This window comes from Haliotis rubra, unplaced genomic scaffold, assembly GCF_003918875.1.
Source record: "Haliotis rubra isolate DU_JTF1 unplaced genomic scaffold, ASM391887v1 Scf561, whole genome shotgun sequence".
NCBI lineage: Eukaryota > Metazoa > Mollusca > Gastropoda > Lepetellida > Haliotidae > Haliotis > Haliotis rubra.
In genome coordinates, this window is record NW_025767259.1 from 590,897 (window position 1) to 614,290 (window position 23,394).

The window sequence follows — 23,394 nt, forward strand, 5'->3', positions numbered from 1 at the left end:
CCTTCATTCAATAACTTAACGATCCTATATAAATAATAATGATAACCGAGGCAGCTTCTGTTTCGTTTCTGGTGTTAAATAGGGGAGCTGCCAGCTGCTGAATCTCAAGTGCGAAATCCTTTGATTGGGTAAACGAGGCATTGATTTCAGAAATGAAACTTCAAATGTCTCCAACATCCCTGGCATCCCTGGCATGTGCAGCCCTTCTGACAGTGAGCTGCCTGGCTTAGGCTGTGATAACTGTCCCTGTGGTCTGTGCGGTCCATGCCTGTGCTGCCTCCCAAGCACGTACTTCTTGGGTTGATATGGTTATCTCTGTATGTGTCCCAGAATAGGATCAGAGAGCCTGATAGTGCAGGCCATGACTCAGGCTCCTGTCTGCTTCTCTTCTGTGGTGGAGATACGTCATGCTTACTGAGTTTCTCTTGTGAAGTCTGACCTGCTGGTCTGAGGATGAGGCGTATCTAGATCAGATGGGACAAGGAGGGCCCCAAGATGCCATGAGTCCAACCGATTGTCTGAGATGATCTCCACTTCTACAAGCAAATATATGAGGTTTCGCAAACACTTTTGACAGGGGAGATAACTCTAGTGGATAGCTCTGGGAGAGCCACTAGGAAGAAATACAAGACAAAACCTTGGACTTCAATTTTATTCAAGCAAATACCTGTGGATTCAGAAACATGTTTCAGGAAAATGCCAACTAAGTGTTAGAGAATTGTATTCATAAGAATTCTTATGCATTCAGGTCAGGTGGGTCCAGAGTAGTGCATGCTTATCTATGGGACTACCTGGACCCATGGTTGGTTACATATATATTGCTGAAAATCAACAAAATTCTATGGTTACAAAACAAGTCACGGTTGTTCACATAACCTTCTGACAATGCATGCTTTCCTTCAGACTTATCACCCATTCACCACTAAGTAGGACGATTTTAGTTTTGGTCTTTCCAATGACGATATTGTAAATATCCAAAGATTTAAAGTTGCCTTTGCACTGTTATACTACACTTAGGTTTGGTTTGAGCTGAAACAACATTACTTTAATCACAAAAAACACAAAAGTCTAAGTTATCTGACTTTTAAATGCCCAATTTTGGCATTTTCTGGTTACCACGTCCTAAGTCACATATAAAGCGCTGCTTTATTCCCTTACCTACACCAGGTAGTGTGCAAAACACATTCTTCATGTGTAGCATATATATAAGTCTGTCAACACATAACAAAGTCAGTTCAATTCAAAACAATATTTGTTGTTAATATGGATGAAATAAACATGCATCTTCTGTCTCAGTGTCGCAGGTGTAAAGAATATCTATTTTTCTCATAATATGCATTTTGTTCCAAATAGTTGTGTTATCTCATGGAAACAGTATGAAGGCATTTTGTATAATACAATAATACAATACAATGCCAATGAAAAATGCATTAGATACGTTAACTTGTGAATCAATTTTATATTTTCATGTTCCTGAAATCTGCTCCTTAGAAGCAGTGATTTTACTTAGTCCACCATTAAGTGAATACCTTCATCTGTCTTTGCATCAATATTGCACTTCACTTCCGAGGACAGTCAAGCGGCGATTGTAACGATAAATACCTATAAAATTCTTAAATGGTCTGAAATTTTATGTCTTCTTCATATTTACTGTACATCAGGAACTCTTTCAATCTTAGACATGATGTGTGATGAAATATGATTAACAACACATTCACAAACTCAACACCAGTGCTTAAAAGAACATTTTGTATACACTTTCAAAGCAGTATGTTTCTTAATTCATGTACCATGTTAACGCATCTGATCTTCTGAAATTTGATATATGTTATTCAAAGCATTGCTTAAAAGAATCTTAGTCAGATTTTGGTCATCAAGTTATTGTTCCAGATATCTTGTGTCTTCTTCCATACAAAAGTTATAAAGCGAATAATATTTGGAAGAAACATTTTGAAATGTTACAAATCCAAAGTCGTCCCACTTAGTGGAGAATGGGTGTTATATGTTTGAGTTAAGATAAAGGTTTCAGTCATTTTTACACATGATTTGATATGTATATCTGAATAGCCACAGAGAACCCCTACAAACTTCTTCTCTTCAAGCAATTGCTCTTGCCAAGTGACTATGGAGGTAGTCCAAGGGTTAAAGGAATTGAAACTAACCAGAACATAAAAATAGTGTTGCATCCCTATATGCCTCACAAGAGAAATAACTACTGGAAGAATATTACACAAATGAATCACAGAGGTCATACCTACCATCATTTAGCTGAAATCCAATTGCTGGCAATATGTGATCCAATGTCAATCGGTTCTTTTTCAAACCATAGCTTTTCAGCCACTTCTTCGAGGATGTGAGTGGTTTGACATCCAGCTCCCATGCAGTCATGTGATCTGTTGCACTGACTTCTGTGTTGACATCATTCTCTGGCAGCTCTTCTGCAGACCTAGTCTTAGCAATGGTGCTGGATGGAATATCAAATCGTGCATCTGAAACACAGATAGAAAAACAGTTTATTAAAATAGAAATTGGCTGTGAAATGGGTACTGATCTGTAGCTTTAACCTGTCTAACACTCCAGCCTATGACTCATTAGCTGCTGGGAGAATTTTTGCTTCATGTCCACAGAACAGCAACAACCCAACACTTCATCAGTCAACTAAATTGCATACAATGAAACAATTACCTATCCCTTGCTGTCATCCATGTTTGGGGTATACACCTACAGTTTACTTCTTGTCATTCACTGGATGCCCAGTTAATGAATTTATTAGAGGTATAATCAGTGGTAACACAACACGGATTACCTGACAAGGGTTCCTAGTTGGTGTTTTTCATTACTAGGGTAATTACTCAACCCAATAAGGGACCGTATATAATTTTAGGGGGGGGGGAAAGAGAGATGTTTTTTATGGAGGATCATGTACAATGTGAATGACCCCACCCCCCCTAAAATTTATGTACAAAGTAAGTGACCCCACCCTGCATGCCATGTATGATATCAATGAACCCCACTCCCTTCCCATAATTTTTACAAAATTGATGACACCCTCTCCCAGCACATGTGTACAAAATTGATGACCCCCTGCCCCCAAAAACAAAATGGTGACACCCCCACCACCCCTAAAATCATCATCATCCCCCCAAGCCATAAATTATGAACAGTCCCTAACTTCAGGTGGGATGTGGTGATTGTGTTACATGTTATTCAATATGTACTTTTAATTGAGGATATGTGTTAACACTCATTTACTGTAGCACTGAACAGCTTAATTTCACTTTGTGCTAACATTGGGAAGTTCGTTGATGCGAAACAGACAAACACAGAGACATTTTCATGTCTTTTCATTGAAGATGTGCATTTGCAGCACCTGATTCACTCAGGCAATTCACGAAATGCCTATTTCATTGAAACATCTATCCCTTCAATGCACAGACTGACAACAATTTTTGATAAGTTGCAAAGTGCAATAAAGAATAACGGATTAATCATGGATTATAGGAAATATAAATGAAAATGTACTGCCTTCTGGTTTCTTTCAGTCATAACAGTTTAGTCACCGAGAGATGTAATTAAACTTAAAATGTTTGGAATTGTTATCCAAATACACCGGAAGGACATATTTTGCATCTACTTTGTATAATGAATGAAATATTAAGGTTTTGTTAATGGTCATGACTTTATTTTCTAATAATATTTCAACTCATAAATGTATGTGATCTTTGCAAACCAATGTGAATATATGCCCTCATACTATCAAATGCCATTACGTTTGGAGCAGACTATATCATGGAGATGGAGTACACCAAGTTACTAGAAGCTGTCGTAGAAGGAAATATGTTCAACGCAGTTACCTCCCTTTATAGAAGTGTACAAAGCAGTGTATGGTTTAACAGCCAACATACAGAATGGTTTGATGTGAAAAGTGGATTAAAGCAAGGATGCCTAATGTCACCAATTCTTATTAATTTGCATATAAATGACCTTTTAACTATAATCAATCAGGTTGAAGTCGGAGTTGTGGTAAACGGGAGAGAATGGGAGTGCTAGCATATGCAGATGACTTAGTGCTTCTGGCCGAGAGTGAGAGTGATCTGAACCTCCTGTTGGACTGTCTGAACTCCTGAGCCATGTGAATGCCATCATCGTTAACGAGGGAAAGTCCATGGATATACACTCTCGATCTGCTTCTGTACCCAGGACAAGTGTCTTGTTTAAATTTGGAACAAGAATGCTAGACCTCGCAGACTGTTACAGCTATCTGGAAATTCTCATAACAGAACATATGGATTATAATTGAATGGCAAGAACAGCAGCTAGTTCGGTGAGTGGAGCACTTAGTCTTCTCATCTCCAAATTCAAGTTACTGGGAGGTATGGAGTATGACAGATTCACCAAGCTGTACGACAGTATGGTGTGGTCTACTATCGAGTATAGTGCCAACATATGGAGGATGCGCACAAGATGAGCTGTATTGATGCTGTGTAGAACTGCGCAATGAGGTTTTATCTTGGTCTGAGATGATACACTCCCAATAACGCAGTGTGTGGTGATATACCTCTGGGTTCCTTCTACTATACAACAATGGAAAAAGTGTCATCAGACTCAACTTTACATGCAACTTTGGAATATGACAGATGACATAATGGCACACAAAATTTGGCTTGGGGTTACCAGTGGGCAATAAAAAAGAAACGCAATCAATGCTACAGAGTTCACAACACTTTTACCCTCCTTGGACTTGCCAATTTTATCCAACATATCCAACGATATGCTGAGAATTTTGTTGTAAACAAAGTAAAAGAATGCCTGTTTACAGAATTTATAGATAAATGGAAAACAGATGCCACATCTCCTACCTGGAAGAAATAAGCTGCGCACCTATTGTACCTTCAAGACAAAATATCAGACAGAAGAGTATGTCAAGAGATCCCAGCAAAGCGCCCTCTCAAGATTCAGAAGCAGAATTGCTTTTATTCTCTCTTCACCTGATGTGATTTTTACAATGGCGAAGACCTGCAAAAATATTTTCATAATTCTTATCATCTTTTGTGCTTTTTAATCTTTATGTATTTATAAAATGTATTCTTTCATGTATTTTATGTATATATATACACACTCCTTTTAAAGTAATCATATGTTCTTTATACTATGTATCATCTTATAATGAGTTCATGTACCTGCATGCAATGTCATGTTGAGGTAAGGCTGAAATATATAATCTGTCTGTCTGCCTGTCTGGAGATTTCTGGGATATCATCAGGGTATCCACGAGGAAAAACAATAATTAAAGCAACAACCACCCTCTGGGGAATTGATCTAGATCAATTGTCTTCAATACCATGCTACCCGTGAAGATCCAGATTAGAATTGATCTTCATTAACCCATGCTTGTGGTAAGTGGCGACTAACGGGATCGGGTGGTCAGGCCCCGCTGACTTGGTTGACACATGTCATCGTATCCCAATTGCGTAAATCGATGTTCATGCTGTTGATCACTAGATTTTCTGGTCCAGACTCGATTATTTACAGACTGCCGCCATAGGTAACCTCCCAAAACCCCTACATCCCATAACCCCTACAGCTTATAACAACAAAATTCATGATCCAGTGCACTGCTAATCTCCTGCCTGTTACCTATTTCATACAAACACTTAACGATTGAGAGAATGACTTTAATGAGCAATAACCAAACTAAGAGTTTGAGAGAATTGTTTTAATAAATGATAACAAAATTATTTTAACAATATTTCAATAATATTGAGGTTTAATTAACTTCATTAAATATCATAATGCCATAACATATTAAATGTTTTTATATTTTATTTTTCTACATATTATCTGTCAACCTCAAGAAAATTGGTTTTGCTATGTTCCAGCCTCACGAACCCCATTTTGTTTGACTTTTATCTTGGTACCCTCCAAAAACGCAATAAATGTATCACAAACCTTAGGAAACAAAATATGCAAGAAACATTTTGTCCGCTGGAATCAAACTTAGATACTGAAGTGCATAAAAATGCAATTTGAAACTACAGTCGCTTGTTAAAGTGATTCCCCACTTCATGTTTTCTGAAAGAGCTTGTTTTGGAGACACTACCCAACCCCTTTCAGATGATGTAATCATAAGGATTATTTCATTCTCAATATATTGTAAACAGTGCCAGCTGGAATATCTGGACACAGTTTTTGAAAGATGAAAATGGGGCTGTCCTTGCAAAACAGCCCCCGTCTAAATGTAAATCAAACAATCCAAATCCTTGAATGTTAATTATGACTGGTAGTCATCCAATACTATACTGAAGATATTTTACATGATATTATCTGAGGGCATACCATTATCCAAGAGGTACCAAATGACAGATCCTTTTTCATTTTTGCACTTTTTTAAAGAAATACTATATAACATACCCACATCAGGAAGCTAAAAAAACTAGTTCAACATTAAATTCATCTCAATTATTTTAAATGAATTATTAAAACCCTAATAACAACAGCACGATCTTATTCCCTTCTTATTCCCTCATCTGTATACTCTGTGCAGCTGAATCTCCCACTGTATACTCCACCCATCCTTTGGGTCAGGTCATTATGCCAGACAGGTAAATGCCGTGTGTTGTTTTAACTAATTGTAGGGGTATTGGGCTGTAGGGGTTATGGGATGTAGGGGTTATGGGATGTAGGGGTTTTGGGAGACAACCCCGCCATATACTCACTCACTCACTCAGTCATTCACTCAATACCATGCAGATGGGATATCATTCGGATTTTTAATCCTTCCTCTGTCAGTAATCCTTTCCCACTTATGGAAGTCATATGGCTAGTTCATAAGAGAATTTCATGCCATGTCAGTGAAGAATCATTCTTTGAGCTGAGTTGTAAAAAAATGTCGTATACTGAGTATGCTTGTTATCAAAAGTCCTCTCACTTGCTGAAAGATATTGCTGACAGTGAGTCAGTTGGCTGGAAGGTCCACTAGCAGCGACATTCCTTATATAAGGTAAATGGTCCTATTTGCGTAAATTTTCAGAAATATGTGCTAGACATTACATTAAGTCACTAATACTAGTATTGGAACACAGTATAGGTAATGGAGTGAGTGAGGGAGTGAGTTTAGTTTCATGCCACTTTTAACAATATCATGGCGACAAGAAACGAGCTTCACACATTGTGTCCATGTAGTGAATCGAACACGGGTCTTTGGCATGACGATCGAATGCTTTAACCACCAGGCTACCCCACTGCCCCATTTAAGAAATGGAATTGATATAACACATAGTTGCTCCATTCTCCACAGAAATAATCAAATCTTCATTTATAACACATTTATTGATTAAATAATTACCCCAGTGTGGAGAAAACGTCAAATGAGAACCACTGATGGCTATAACTTGTGTACTCTCGCCAGTGCGGAATGGCCCCGTTTAAGGTGTTATTGTTATTGACAAGTGATTAATTAATGTTTGTGAGACAGTGTTTACAACTCATATTCTGAACAGGAACAGTTTTATTATGGGTAGACAACTTCTATTGCAATAAATGTGACGTTTTTAGATGCTAACACTGTTATCAAGTCAGGTGTTTATTTGGGATTACAAGTATGGTCATCTTCTCCCTAATGTTAAACATAATATTACATAATGGGGATGAACCAGTTACACTGGAAGTTTCTCACTCACTCACTCACTCTCACACACACAGAGTTGATTACAGGATATATACAACGTGCTGGAAAGTGAGGAATGGTGTGCATCTCAAACATGTGCAATTATTGTACAGTTTACTATTTATATATAGATTGAACTATAATTAATTGAGGTTGGAGACAATAATATTATTTTAGTCGCTAAGGGTAAAACAGTACGCTTTTACCACGGTACGGTATGTATTGTGGTAAAAGGCCTTTCATTCGGTTTGGTATGAGATATGATAATGCAGAAAATTGACAACAAGAGCCAAACCTTACATTGTTTGATAACATGGAAAAAAATAACCATAATCTTTGTTATTTTGAATAAACAAAACTGTCATTTTATGACTAGATAGAAGAACTAAAGTATCACTGGAACCTAGGAGCTCACAGCAAAATAGCAAGTAGCCAAGTATGATTAAAAGTCACTAACATCACATCAACATTTACTACAGTGAAATCACCAGTATATCCCAGAAATGTTCATGTTTTACAAAAACAATACACAAATCAGATTTTGTCGAATGTGACTCTATTGATGACATATCACAGATACATTACTTAAACAAATTAACACAACACAGTTGTCATATGACAGTTACAGTCTGTGTGACTAGTCATTGTCATTGTTCTAAATCATAGTCTATCTCTCTTTTCAGTTGGTTAAACATTTAGAGACTGTCCACAGTCTTTGCCAAATACTGCTAGACAATCTTGGCACATTCCACAATTGTCTTTTATTCTGTTTACAGATTCATTCAAAATGTCTTTCAAAGTTTACTCTGAAATGTAATTCTTTTTTGAAACAAATATGTTTTAGCTTGAGAAGGTTGCTTTCTCTTTTTATTGGTCGTTAAACATTCATTGTTCTGACATAGCTTGTAATGAGATGAGCTCAGATCTTTGTATAATGGTAGCTACAACAAACAAACATAAGGCTGAAGAACTGTGATAAGAAAGCCCAAGATCCATATCCATAATTACAGTCATTCCTCACCATAACGCAGGTCTTGGGGTCCCTGGATGACGCGTTATGAGACACCCGTGTTATGTATAACACACAGTAAAGGCCAAGTAAAATAGTATTTCCCATGGACATAACAGAACTACTATTTCGTGCATTGTGCCCAGTCAAAACGATATTGTATCATCTGAGGTGAAAAAATAAACTTTGTAAATGAAAATAGATACATGAATGTGTATAGGAAACTTGCAATCAAACATTACTAGACATGATAATTCAATTGTCGTCCTGTTATGCTACCTGTTATTCAATTAAGCCGGGAAATAGCAATCAGTTGTGTACACGTTTTGCTCCAATCTGCCGGTGATTAAAAACGATCCGAAAACATAACATAAAAACAATTCTATTCCATTACCAGAATAATGTATATCTCAAGCAGTTATTTTAACAGAGATAACATATATTGCTACCATATTAGTATAATGCATGTTTTCTACGAAACATATTTAACATAATAATAACATAGGTTTAGCACTTTGGATTACGTGGCTGGATACATTTTACGTAGTAGACAGTTTGAGAAGTCACCATTAACTTCCTGTGGCATGTGCCACTTTGATTGTAAAAACAAAATGTTGGCAATTAATTCTGAAATATGACTTCAATGAGTCAATAACACGGGTCTAGGGATCCATGGATGACGAGGCGGTAATCAGTTCTTGAATGCTGAGAATGTGAAATTGGTGCTATCACGGTAGGCTCTAACAGCGGACAGTCATGAAAATATACTAGCCACATAAAGAAACTGTGCACACAGAACATTCCTTAAACATTGGAATACAACACAGAAAAGACGAAATGATGTAGACACTTTATAAGCTGACGTATTGGGCCACAACAACATGTTAAAAGAACATGAACAATATCCGTAACGATGACGTCAGAAGTTCAAAATTGAGTAGGGGGTCACATGCCGGAGTCACAAGGTCATTAACGGGTTTGACCATCATGAGCGTGAAGCACAGCAATGCATCGTCGACGCATAGAGGCTACTAAATGAGCATTGAAGGCCTGGGGAATGGTTTGGGACGTGGTCACTGCCGTCTGGAACCTGTGTCTGAGATGAGTCACCCGAATCAATCTGTCCTGTCTTGGCATCGTTACTCAGGGACGCCCAGAACGTGGGTGGTCGGCGACGTCATTACTGTTTCCATAACGCCTGACCAATGCAAATATCGTGTTACGATGGCATTGGAAATGTGCTGCCACCTGTTGTTGGCTCATGCTTGCTCATGCCTGCTAGAACCATTCCAATGGTTTCATGACGTTGAGCAGATGTTAATCTTGGAATGATGTGCATGTGACTTCTCATGTGAATTTGTGAACGTTTGAATGACCAAAGATCAAGCTTTCGACAGTGACAGCAATTTCTGAGTTTCACATGTTGTGTGCAGCTGCACAGGCTGCACGTGCAGTAACACATTGTAAGTCCATAGGCCACCATCAATGACGTCACATCGCCTGGCACCTGCATGAGCGTTTGATTGTCTCTAATACTTGCTATGTTCTCACCTTTATTTATGTATGAGACGCTGTCTGCCTATCTTTATATTTTCTGTGTGCACAGTTTCTTTATGTGGCCAGTATAGTAAGCGGAAGTTGTATGCATACAGAATGAGGTGATGCCACTTCACACACATTTTCTCCGATGTTACTGTTAACAGTTTTTATGAATGAAAAGGGGATTATATCTAATCCATAAAAAATCAAATCGACGAACATCATTTTATTTCATGTTTTATGACATCATACGTTTTCGAATGGCAGTGTTTACCTGCGCTATAATGCCATGTGTTGCATCACAGCAAACATTGTAAGTACTCAGCTGATGGCGTGTCTTTATGATAAAGTTGTCTTTTATAAGTTAATATGATGTTCTACTATTCGTCTGATTATTAAAGAAAACACTGAATGTTTTTATGCATCTGAAAACCCATAAATTTCGCAAGTTTACAAGAAGGTATAACAAAAAATGCAGCAAAGAAATGCATAGATTTTGACAAAATGATTTGATTTCTAGACATTTTAGAAATGGTTTATAAAACGACAGTACAAAAACAGAAAATACTGAATTTTTGGATTGCATTATGGTATTTCGAACTGAAGGCAACATACTGCGCTTCTATTAATACCACTGCATACCATTTCACCCCTACTAGCTACTGAATCAGCTTGAAGTTTCTATATGCTTGTGTACAGACAAGAATATATTTTTATTCAGCAAACTGTTTTAGTAAGGGTCAACAAATAAAATATTGCACAGGTATTTTTATTGTCCAAATTTATCAATATCTGAGAATAGTGACTTCCTAAAGTCATACAAAATTAAATGGAATGCATTTTCACATAGCGCGCCACATTCACAGGCAAATAACATCAGATCAGTTAACCTGAAACAGGCCGAAATTTAGTGTGCTGCAACTGTGTCTCAATCTAGTGTCCAATATGTTTGGTTTTACGCCGCTTTTAGCAATATTCCAGCAACATCACGGCGGGGGACACCAGAAATGGGCTTCACACATTGTACCCATGTGGGGATTCGAACCCGGGTCTTCGGCATGACGAGCCAATGCTTTAACCACTAGGCTACCCCATGTATGTTTGAGTATCCCTCACCACAATTCTTATGTATCTGTGGCAACACGGACTGCTCAAATACGACAGTTTTAAAAGAAGATATTTGATGGACTATTGCTTACTTCTGACGGTAGACTATTCCATTGGCCTAATGTATCTGTAATATAGGATCTTTTAAACATAGAAGTCTGTTGCAAATGGAACAACAAAATTCCTGAGATTACATTTGGTGTTTATGACAGTTCCTGAGATTACAGATGGTGGTATAAGATCAGTAACATATGATGGGCTTTGCTTATTAATTATTATTACATACTATGTACAAGTTTGTTGACATCTTGTTTATGTGCTACAGGTTGCCATCTAGTTTTGTGATAGAAACTCTGACAGGATGAGAATTTGGTTAAACCTGTTACTGTTCCAGATGCCTCCAGCTGTAGTAGTTCTAACTTAGTAATATTATAGGAAGAGCAGTTGTGGTCTGAGACAACAGAAGCATACTCTAATGGTGGTCTAATAAACATCAGTTATATTTTTGCCAGCGTTGATCTACTTAACTGATACTTAAGCTTTTTCATCAATGAAAACATGTTTGAAGCATTTGTAAGAATATTGGTGATATGATCGATCATTCCATTTCATGTCTTGTGATAATGTATAATACCAAGATGCTTGTGGCAATACTCTTTCGACACATGAGGTTTTGAAATATAATGTTGGTACTTCATTTAGGGTTTTATGTGAGAGTAGTGTATACTTGGTTTTGCCTGGTTTGAATTTACTAACCATGTTTGTGTACCCAAATATATGATTTGCATGGTACCAGTCCATGAGGTATGTATTTTAATATGTATTAAAAATATTGCTAAATTACATCCAAATCTTGACAACAATATGCAGATATACCATGCATTGTATTAATCAATGTTTTCTATATCTGAAGGCTGAGGAGCTGTGGTAAGATACATTAGCAACCATGCCCGACGACCCACGCTGCCAAGACATCAGTGACTACATCACCATGCCCGACGACCCACGCTGCCAAGACATCAGTGACTACATCACCAGCTACTGGATCGAGGGTGACCTCCACAGATCACAGTGGAACAACCACGATTCTGATGGCCCCCGCACCAACAACCATCTAGAAGGGTGGCACTCTCGCCTGAAGAGAATGGTGGGAAAACGCCACCCCAATATTTTTGAAATTATCAAATTTCTTGCGAAGAAGCAGAAGGAGTGGACAAATCAACACCAGAGATTTTGCAGATGCTGCATCTTACCTCCTTCATGTGGGATGATTGTGTATGAAATACAATGGCCTAAATATAGTGCATTTCTCCTGTTGTCTGTGCTTTCAACCGCATAATCCGGATTATCACTCTTGTGTAAACACTGGATTATTTCTTTACCTGTTTTAATCCCCTGTAAAAGGTCAAATGTACAGGACGTTGACCTTTTTTCTTACCTGAACCGTGACATTTCACCCAAAGATCGACGTCCTGTGAAGACACCGAAAATCCACTGATTAGGGTTGTACCATGATGCATGGTCAATTGCTTGGTCACAAATCTTCTTGAAACAGGAAATTTTTTATCACTTCCTAATGATTTATAGGTGGGCAAGTGAAACTGGTGCAGTACAAGTAACAGGTAAGGAGTGCAATGGCAAAAGTATTGGCCAAGTAGGCCTGTGAGGCCCGGTCATCCCCTTTTGATTTATATCAAAGGACCTGACAGGATATTACGTTCTTCTTCACTATCAGAACAGTCACTGCTGTCACCAACACTTTCTTCAAAGGGAGGTTCGAACTCAGAATCTGATCCACTGTCAGAAGGTACTGCATCAGCACCACTACCATCATCATCTGCAGCAGCAGGATGGAGCAAAACATCGCGAACATTGCTTCTAAAACTTCCTTAAGTGGCATTTAGAAGCTGGTATGATGAAGAGGAACACTTTTTATAGATAGACAACTTCTTTATTGTGGATGCGACGTTTCTGTGTAGATCCTAACACTGTTATCTAGCAAATGATACACAACATATGCACAAGGAGAAATATATACATGGCGGGTATTTGGGTTTATACAATAGAACAGGTTGATGTGTGTTGACATGAGACTTGTTGTGATAAGAAATGATTAAAGCCAGTAGCCAAAGGGTGGGTTATTCTTGATTAGTTGATTGTAAGCTGTAGGGATATAACAACGTTGATCTCTGTTTATTGTCTGGTTGAGCCGTTTGATGTTGATTGCCTCTAAGAGTTCTCTTATCCTATGGCCTACCTATGGGATCACATCTCCCCCATCATCAGCGAGATCTACATGACAGAACCCGAAGACAAGACCCTCCTCATATCACCCGTCACACCAATATGCTGGTTCCGAAAGAAGACGACACTTTTGTCATAATCAACCCCACCGATGACCCCATCTGCCTTCTCAAACACCTTTATGCCCAACATCCACGCATGAAATTCGACGTCCAAGTAGAAAAAGACAACAACAAACTCCAAACAAGTGTCTACAGGAAACCAACCCGCACTACCAATATCTTCACTTCTCATCTAATCACCCACTGCAAGTCAAGAGAGGTATAATCGCCACCCTAGCCAGAAGAGCAAAGAACATCAGCTCCACAACCCAAGGCTTTGAAGTCGAGTTAGAACATCTTCGCCATGTCTTCATAAACCTTAATCAGTACCCACCTAATCTAGTCAACAGAACTATCAAGACCACCCTCAACCCAAACCACCACGTCAACAATCATCCCCGTTCATCACCAGTATACCATATGTCGATACAACAGGCCACCATATCCGCAGATTACTAAAGAAGCAAGCCAATATAGATGCTGTGTTCGAGAGAGGAACATCAATTCAGCATATCCTACAAGCCACAGTAAACCAGGTACAAGCAACAAAGAAGACCTTTCAGGCGTTGTCTACTACATTCAATTTAAATGTGGAGACTCGTACATATAAACCAAAATACCCTTCATGTATATATTTCTCCTTGTGCACATGTTGTGTATCATTTGCTTGATAATGGTGTTATTATCTACACAGAAACGTCGCATCCACTGCAGTAAAGAATTTGTCTATTCATAAAAAGTGTTCCTCTTCTCAAACTTGCTCGACGATGGCCCGGCATGCAGTTAATGCAATAATATTTGCTTTTTTAAAATTAATGGTAATTATTTCAAAAATATAGCTACGAGCAGCGATTTAGGGCTCCTTTGGTTTGATACAATCTAGCCACTTGTACCTGTGATGTAGATGTTGAAAGTAGTAATGGCTACTGTTAATAGGGATCATATCACTGCCAGTAATGGGAAATTCGTCATTCGTTAACTTTGAATTCATATGGTCCAGGGTTAGATGGGTTAGATACAAAGGATTGTGTAGTATTGTGTGGATAATGACACTTTCGATGTAGCTTCTTACATTGGCAAAACATCTAGGCCAGTAAACACCAGAGTGAAAGAGCACCAGGCATCAACAAACAAATTCGACAACAAATCAGCTATCTCAGAAGACATTCAGACCAACCTCAATCACCAAATCAACTGGACAGAATACACAATCCTGGCAAACAATCTGGCTTTACCAAACGGATATTAACTTATGCCATCCACGTCAAACGACACCGACCCCCTGATCAAGATTATTTCATCCCCTCAGCATACGACTAACTCATCAACCAACCCTAACTGCTTGGATAACTTGTATAAACATGTCCAACCTCTCCTGCTCTGTACATCCCACTGGCTTTTAAATGTAATCCATCGTCACTGGCTTCTACATGTAAGCCTTTATCATCACATTGTTTCTGTACTTTCCAATTAATTTCTTGTTCTTGTTATTATTTACTGTACATTGATACATGCTATTTCATTTACCTCGAACAAGCATGAACAACATATGTACCAAATGGTGTTACTATCCACATGCAGCATACAACATCAGCAAACGTTTGGGACACATACTGCTAACTTTCATCGTGCACCGATAGCAACTGTAGTGTGGAAAATATAGTCATTTAACCCTCTGTTGTGTTTGGAGATACATTACTGAAATCGGCAGATATGATCAGAACTAACAGCCTACATGTACATGAAAATATTAGTCGAAATCGGACGGTTGGTTTCAGAGTTAGGGGTGTTTGAAACGTATTTGAGGGCTTTAAATCGTCCAAAACAGAGCCAGAACACGTTTTTGACAGGCGAGCGGATCTTCCAAATACAGCAGAGGTCGCGGGGTCATGTACCTTTAAAGAAGTTCCAGAGAAGAAAGAGTTCCCTCTTTGACAGGCTGTAGCTCCGTTGTCCTTCAGTCTACAGTTAAAATAATTAGTGTTCTGGAATCGCCAGGACTTCAGCTATCAGATGCTATCGACCAGAAATGCCTACCCGTCAAAAACGTGAAATTTCCTTAATCGGACTCCAGACCTGCTCCAGAAATTTGGTAGTCATCGGACTTGTAGTTTCGGAGATTATTGATTTGGAAATTGAAAATTTTGAATTAATTTTGAATTATCTCCCCTTTGCTATTGGGCCTAGAGACTTGAGATTTTTGCAGAAACAACTTCAGCACTGTCGGCACCTTGGTGATTTTTTTCAAGCGATTCTGTCCAGCGGTGCTTTTTGTAGGACTGGTACAAAATACGGCGGAATAATAAATAATAAAAACATTAACGATTCAATAGGTCTCCTGCCTTGTGGCAAGGAGCCCTAATTACAAAATCGTTATTTTTGAGTTTTTCGGGGTTTTGACCCCCGAACTTGATAGTAAGTTAAAAATGCTTTCTAATGGTAAAGATCACCAAGGTCACGGGGTCAAGGTCATTTGACCGGTCCGTCACAAGAAAAGACACTTTTTTTGGCGAGCTAAGTCTCCGTTGTTATTACCTCTAGGGTGAAAGAAGTTAGTGTTTCTGCTTTGCTCAGACCCGATGTATCATATGCGCTGGTCAGATTTGGTGACAAATATGTCCGCCGTCTGTCCGTATATCTGTCCGCCAAACTACGATTTATCCATTTTCTCCGGAACTATGAAACGTACAGAGTTGAGATGTTGCACACCGCATCCCCTTGACTGTGCCTACTGATGCTGTAAAAATCAAGTCTTTTAATTTTCAACTTTTGTTGCTATGGCAACCTGAAAAATGAAAAACTTCAATCCAAGATGGCGGCCAAACGGCTAGAGATATTGAGTTTGGACCCACCCAAAAATGATCAGCATCTCATGACTAAGCCACATGCCAAATATGAAAGTGATTGCGCTAATAGTAGTGGAGATATATGCTGTTTTATGCAATATTGGGGTCAATATTGCATTTGTGCAGTTTTCAATCCAATTTGGCCGCCAAGCGACGCATATTTTGATAAGCATGTAAGAACACAAAATGTCAGGCGTATCATGGTGATGCATTGTACCAATTTTCACGTCTTTCTGTGCAGACCCTGAGCAGCTACGCTGTATGTAAAGTTATGTCATCAGAATGTGCCGAAATCCAATATGGCCGCCAAACAATTCACATTTTGACATGCACCAAAGAACAAAATATGTTCAGCACATCGAGTTACTGCATGCTGCCAGATTCTAGCTGCCTAGCTGAAATAGTAATGATGCTGTGATTGTTTTTGTAAATCCATGTGTGTAAGATTCAATCCAATACGCAGTTTTTAATAAGCATCTAAGAACACAAAATGTTAAACATCGTACGCTTATGCATAGTACCAATTTTCATGTCTTTCTGTGCAGAATCGGAGCAGCTAAGCTGTTTCTAGAGTAGTGTCACCAGAATGGGCCTAAATCCAATATGGCTGCCAAACGATTCACATTTTGACATGCACCAAAGAACAAAAACTGTTCAGCACATCAAGTTACTGCATGCTGCCAGATTCTAGCTGCTTAGTTGAAATAGTAATGACGCTGCGATTCTTTATAGATACATTTTAGTAAAAAATAAACAACAAAACCAAAAATCTAGATATCCGTAACTAATCAAGATATCGCAACATAGCTCGAGGATGTTCATATTTGAGGTATATACTCTATATGTGCAAATGTGCAAAGTTCTTGACATCATACATTCAGAGTTATGGATTGCGGAAATGCCTACCCGTCAAAAACGTGAAATTTCCTTAAATCCAATATGGCGGCCAAACGGTGCCTCGTAGCCCTATGGACCCTGCAGTTGAAATTGAAGGTAATCAGATTCCAGACCTGCTCCAGAAATTTGGTAGTCATCAGACTTGTAGTTTCGGAGATTATTGATTTGGAAATTGAAAATTTTGAATTAATTTTGAATTATCTCCCCTTTGCTATTGGGCCTAGAGACTTGAGATTTTTGCAGAAACAACTTCAGCACTGTCGGCACCTTGGTGATTTTTTTCAAGCGATTCTGTCCAGCGGTGCTTTTTGTAGGACTGGTACAAAATACAGCGGAATAATAAATAATAAAAACATTAATGATTCCAATAGGTCTCCTGCCTTGTGGCAAGGAGCCCTAATAATTACATTGAAACTTTTACACAGTAATCAGTATTGTGATTTTCAGGAATACATTGAATACTGAACATTTATATAAAGAAATGAAGTTTTGGATTACCATCAAAGTGCACTTCGGGCCTTAAATGACCCACTTGGTGGGATAAGGGTAAATTGACCAGGGGGAGGTGGGGTAGCCTAGTGGTTTAGGCGTTCGCTCATCACGCCAAAGACCAGGGTTCGATTCCACACATGGGTACAATATGTGATGCCCATTTCTGGCGTCTGGAATATTGCTAAAATCGGTGTAAAATCATACTGACTCACTCACTAACTGACCAGGAGCCAAAGCAACAATGAGAGATGGAGGAGAGGTAGAGAAGTTCTGTAGTAGTGTTGGGAATTGGTTTAAATCTCACAACTGATGATTGGTTCATTACAACCGATCAATCATCGAAAATTATTGGTTAATTATTTATCAAATTCTCCTGGTTATGTTTGTTAATGCACCAAAAATACAGAAAAACATGTACATGTAGTTCTTTCCGTTTTTTTGCAAAATGCACAAAATGCATTACAAATTTCATGACTAGTATGTTAGGAAGATAAATTCAATCATGACAAGGAACAAGCTTGAAGTGCTTTTGAAATGTAACTGACAAAACCAACCTTGTGATAAATGAAGTTAATGTAAATAAGTGTTCCAAAATTGTTTGTGTTCGATTATGAGAAAACATGATCGATTGCTTGGTCGTTTAGTCAATGCGACCAATCTTTGATTATTTCAATTAATCGGACCACCACTATTCTGTACATGGATAATGCCAAGTATAATCAGTGTATCAGCAAACTAGTTGGTAAAGTCATGGTTGAACAACACACTGATGATTTAGCAGCAAATAACAACATCTAACGATAAGTATATAATTTTATAGACCATTTCTTTCTTATAATTATCAGAAAGCTGTTTGAACAGATAGGCAGCAAAATTTCACTGATAAAATTACTGTCTGAACTGGTGGTGTTTATCTTTAGATGTGAACCCGGAGGTTTTACAGTAATCTTGCAATCTCTTTTGTTCAACTACAACAACGAGTACCATATAGACAAAACCAATTTGGAATACATAAAGGCTGTCATTGACAGTGATTGTTTGAACATATCATTACTTTGCAGCAGCCATGGCAGCATTCAGCACAGGTGATCCCTGCTAAGTAAACTTGCGTGCTGTAACTTGACGAATGACTGAGGAAACTGATGTGGAGGTGAGCTAAATGTGAAAAGTGTACGTTGTTTTAACCAGGTACGTGAACATGTGGAATGGGAATATATGATGTTAAATTCTTCAGTAAAATGTAGTGTTATTTTGACAAGGTGATGTCAACATTAAGCTTCAAGTTGCATCCTGAGTTGGGTATGTCTGGCCGAGAAGAGCTGCAAGATCCAGTCATTCCAGCAACAGATGTATGTTAGAGTTGTAAATGCAAGCCTACACCTCGACACAAGTTCAACATGAAGAAAGGGTGATTGTTACAACAGACCTCATCATAAATCAATGTAGGGCTAAGGTTCCTAGGGAGCACAACCTAGGTGAGATATGATTATGTAGCATGCATTCATTCACTCTTGTCTGTTGTTAAGTGTAGCTAGGTAGAGGGAAAACACTTCTCAACGATCTAAATCTAAGTACTGCCACACGGTTTGGGTCACATAACATCAGACAATATGCCATGGTCCCAGCATGACAACATTTCACTTATAAAAACACCTCTGTAAGCGGTGGTTAGCCTCAGTCCAAGGTCTAAAGCTTTTCACATATGATCTTGAAAGGCTATTGTACATGCATACAAATACTTCAAGTTGAGATATTTCAACAGTATTATGTGTGCTCAACATATATTCATATGTCATGCATTTATCATGGGGGTTAGCATTTATTAAACATGTATAACACTATACTCTTCACTAAAAATGTATGTGTATCAATTCTGTAAAATATCAAAGTCTAGCATTAACACATGTCTCAAAAAGGTAGATTCCAAAGGAAAACCACCACAATAAAACTGAATACAACTTCTCATTAAAAGATTTCAATGAATACACAATGCCATTTTCAAAATGGTGAAGTGTAACATGTCATTTTTAAAGTAAAATAAACTACAGATTCTAGTAATTTGTTTGGTTGAGTTCCATCCAGGATTTGAACCCACACTGTCAGAGGCGCCTCACTCTGACTTGCATGGTACCCAATGAGATTTACACCATCAAGCTGCTTGCATTTGATGGCAGTTTAACTCGTTAAAAATTAAAGACAAACAAATACTTTATGATAAAATCAGGAGTAGGAATAAAAACACACTTTGAATATTGTGGTCTGACATCAATACCTTAAATACCACCTCTTCTGACATCGAAGACAACCTGTAAGATGTAATAATGGCATTTTCAACAGGTACTATATATTTAGACCTTATATCATGAATGTTCAAGTGCGACCTTTGGGGGCAATGTGTCCCTTTTTCTTCGTCCATTTTACACATTTGTGAATACTGGAGTAAAACCATGCCAGTGCTACCTTTTCTCCTTTACATAGGATTTAAACCCAGAAAACAAGAAACAGTTATACAACAAGAAAATGTTATTTTTCTACATGACAATGCCTGATCTTACATGCATGGCATTACTGACAACATACTTTATAAGGAAAAACAACCTCCAAGTACTGCCATGGCCATGAACGGCTCCAGATCTGAACCCCATCAAAACTCCAACAGTTGACACAAGAACTGCAGAAATAATAAGTGAACATTCCCCCGGCCACAATTTGTAATTTGATTGGTTCCATGGGGCAGTGATGCCAGGCTGTTCTCGACTCACATACATACATACAACATATATGCAACATATTGAGAACAGATGACCTTCACTTCGATATTTGGTAGTTTGATATGTACCATGATGAACCTTGGTCAGTGACAATGACTTGTACCAGATTTGAACAATTTATTACAATCTGTTGATTATTTATATAATAAATAAAGCATACGTTTAAAATCCACAATTGTGCTTTTCTGTTTTTGAAGAGTAAATTTATGAACTGTTACAAGTGTATTAGATTCAGCAGAAAAACTGGAGTTGTTATATGGAAAACCTGGTGAACAAGTTCTAGATCCAATGACACTGGGACTAGCAAGTGCATCATCATCCTTGATCTGTAAGTTCAGGTTTGTAAGTATCATAAGCGCTTCACAAGAGAATGAGTCTCTAGTATGGTGATCTTCCTTCAGTTGTTGGCAATCTATAGCCTGTTCTTATATTGTATTGTTCTCTTTAAAATATTGTTTATGATAACATGCTAGTTTTACTTTAATATTTGTGATACACTGGTAGTTTTACTTAGTCAACAGGCTTTTAATTTCAAAATTTTATAGTTCAATAATACAATAATTAATTGTTCTTGTCACGATATGGCTGAAACATTGCCAATGTGACGATAAATATTAAATCACTCACTCACAAGAGAATGACTGAGATTGATTTCTTTCTTAAGTTTTGGTAATGTAAAGTCTACCTGTGGCTTTAACAAGATAGTAAGCACACAGAAGGCTAAAATTATTATATATATACATATAACACCTTTAACCATGCACAGTAATAGACTACTGTTTCTTGAGTGAATAATAGTTTTGCTGTCATCCATTGCATATTGCTGTCTACTGTTTTTCTAAATGTTAGTGACTGAACAAGCAGGTGGTGAAGGTATTACTAAAGATGGGGGTGTTCCCTGTTAGCTCAAAATACTTTGGTGGGGATTAGGACTGGGGATTATAGTCTGTTGTTGAAATGTGTTCATCAATTAAGGGTGCAGTTCAAGGTCCCCTAGCTTAAACTATAGCTTGGTGAACTGTGGCCACCTGATGATTGAACTGTGTTTAATGAGTATCACGTAACATGAATCTATGAGAATGCTGTGATTGAAATCAATCAATTTGGTGAATTTGTGAATAATTACTTCAATTTATTAGATGACTTTGATTGAAAGCAATCAATGGGGCTATAAAAAAGACTGACATCTGCAGTTAACATGTCTAAATGGCAAGCATCAATGTTCAGATACAGTTCTTTCCAACATCTAATGGTGGTCAAATATTAGTTCATGCTGGTTATCAATGCACCAAACAGAACAGTTACAAAGATATTATATATTGGCGATGTAAGCAGCATACACAAGGTTGTCCAGCTGTAAACATGATTTAGTTCTGAGTAGTAAATGTTCCGGTTCGGAATAAATGCCGTGAAATAGAGAATGAATGACACGAATATAAATTCCGCACATACGGCAAAGATTCCATCGAACAGGAACAAATACTGTAGTCCTAACCTATTCCAGTCATTATTGAATGCAAAATGGACTCGTTCAACTTGTCAACATCCAGGATTTCTCTAGCCTGAAATACACGTGAAGCATGTTAGATCTAGGTGAAAATCAAATTAACGAGCGGTCATTTGCCACACACAGCAGGAAAATGCAACAGACCGATTATGGAGGCAGAGGAAAACACTGCTCATTGTACTATGTATTGGACGAGATCAAGGATAATTCTGCTCCATTGAAGCATGTGATAACTAGTGACCAGAAATTAGCAACCATCAGAATGTGCCATATTGATCACTGTAAGTTTACAAAAACTGTAGATCAAACAAAAATACAACAATGTTTGAACAATTCTTCAGTATTGTCCGGATTTCGATCAGGACCCTTATCACCCGACATGTAGATATTATACATACATCATTGAAACAATAATTTGAAATAGATGCACAGATTTTTAAAGAAAGGTGAACCATATCTAATGCCAGTTTAGGCTGCCCTATTACACAACCACCGATTTATATGATGTTAAACAAATTTAAGGTTTAGCATGCTATTAGGTCGTACCTAAATGGCAATAAGTGAATGCATATTATTAAATATGGTGATGGTGTTTATTTGGATTTTTTAAAATAGACATTATTTAGTATAGGCATAACAAAAGATGAAACCAATGCCCCCAATAAAGACAAATGATGCCACTGACGACAATACTGTATTGAGTCCTTTTATAAGGAACTTTTACACATGATAATTGCTTCTTGATAGCCACAAGATTTGTTCCATATTTGTAGTTCACTTTGAAAAATATTTCGGGTCATGTCAAAATGTGGTGATTTGATAGCCATTCAGTACTTAGCAGTTACTAATATGAGTTCACTTATATTTCTATCTTCCAGTGTCTTCCATGTAAGGTCAACTATTTGATCAAGAAAAAAAGAAAGCATATTGTTAACAAAGAGTTACCATCAATTCAATATGAACCTGTAAATAAAGGAATAAATAATAAACTATTAAGTGAACACAACATTGCGATTCCCCTCAGTCTTATCACAATTAAAGTTTTTGATGTCATAGTTGTTTGTTGTGACAAGTGTTTCTTTAATGTCTTCACCATCATAAAAACATTTTTGGTTCTTTGCTAAAACAAAAGAATTCTTGACTGAAAATGGAGTTTGACAAACAATGCTATCTGCCATAGCAACAAAAGAGCACAACTGCAACCTGTAAAGTTAT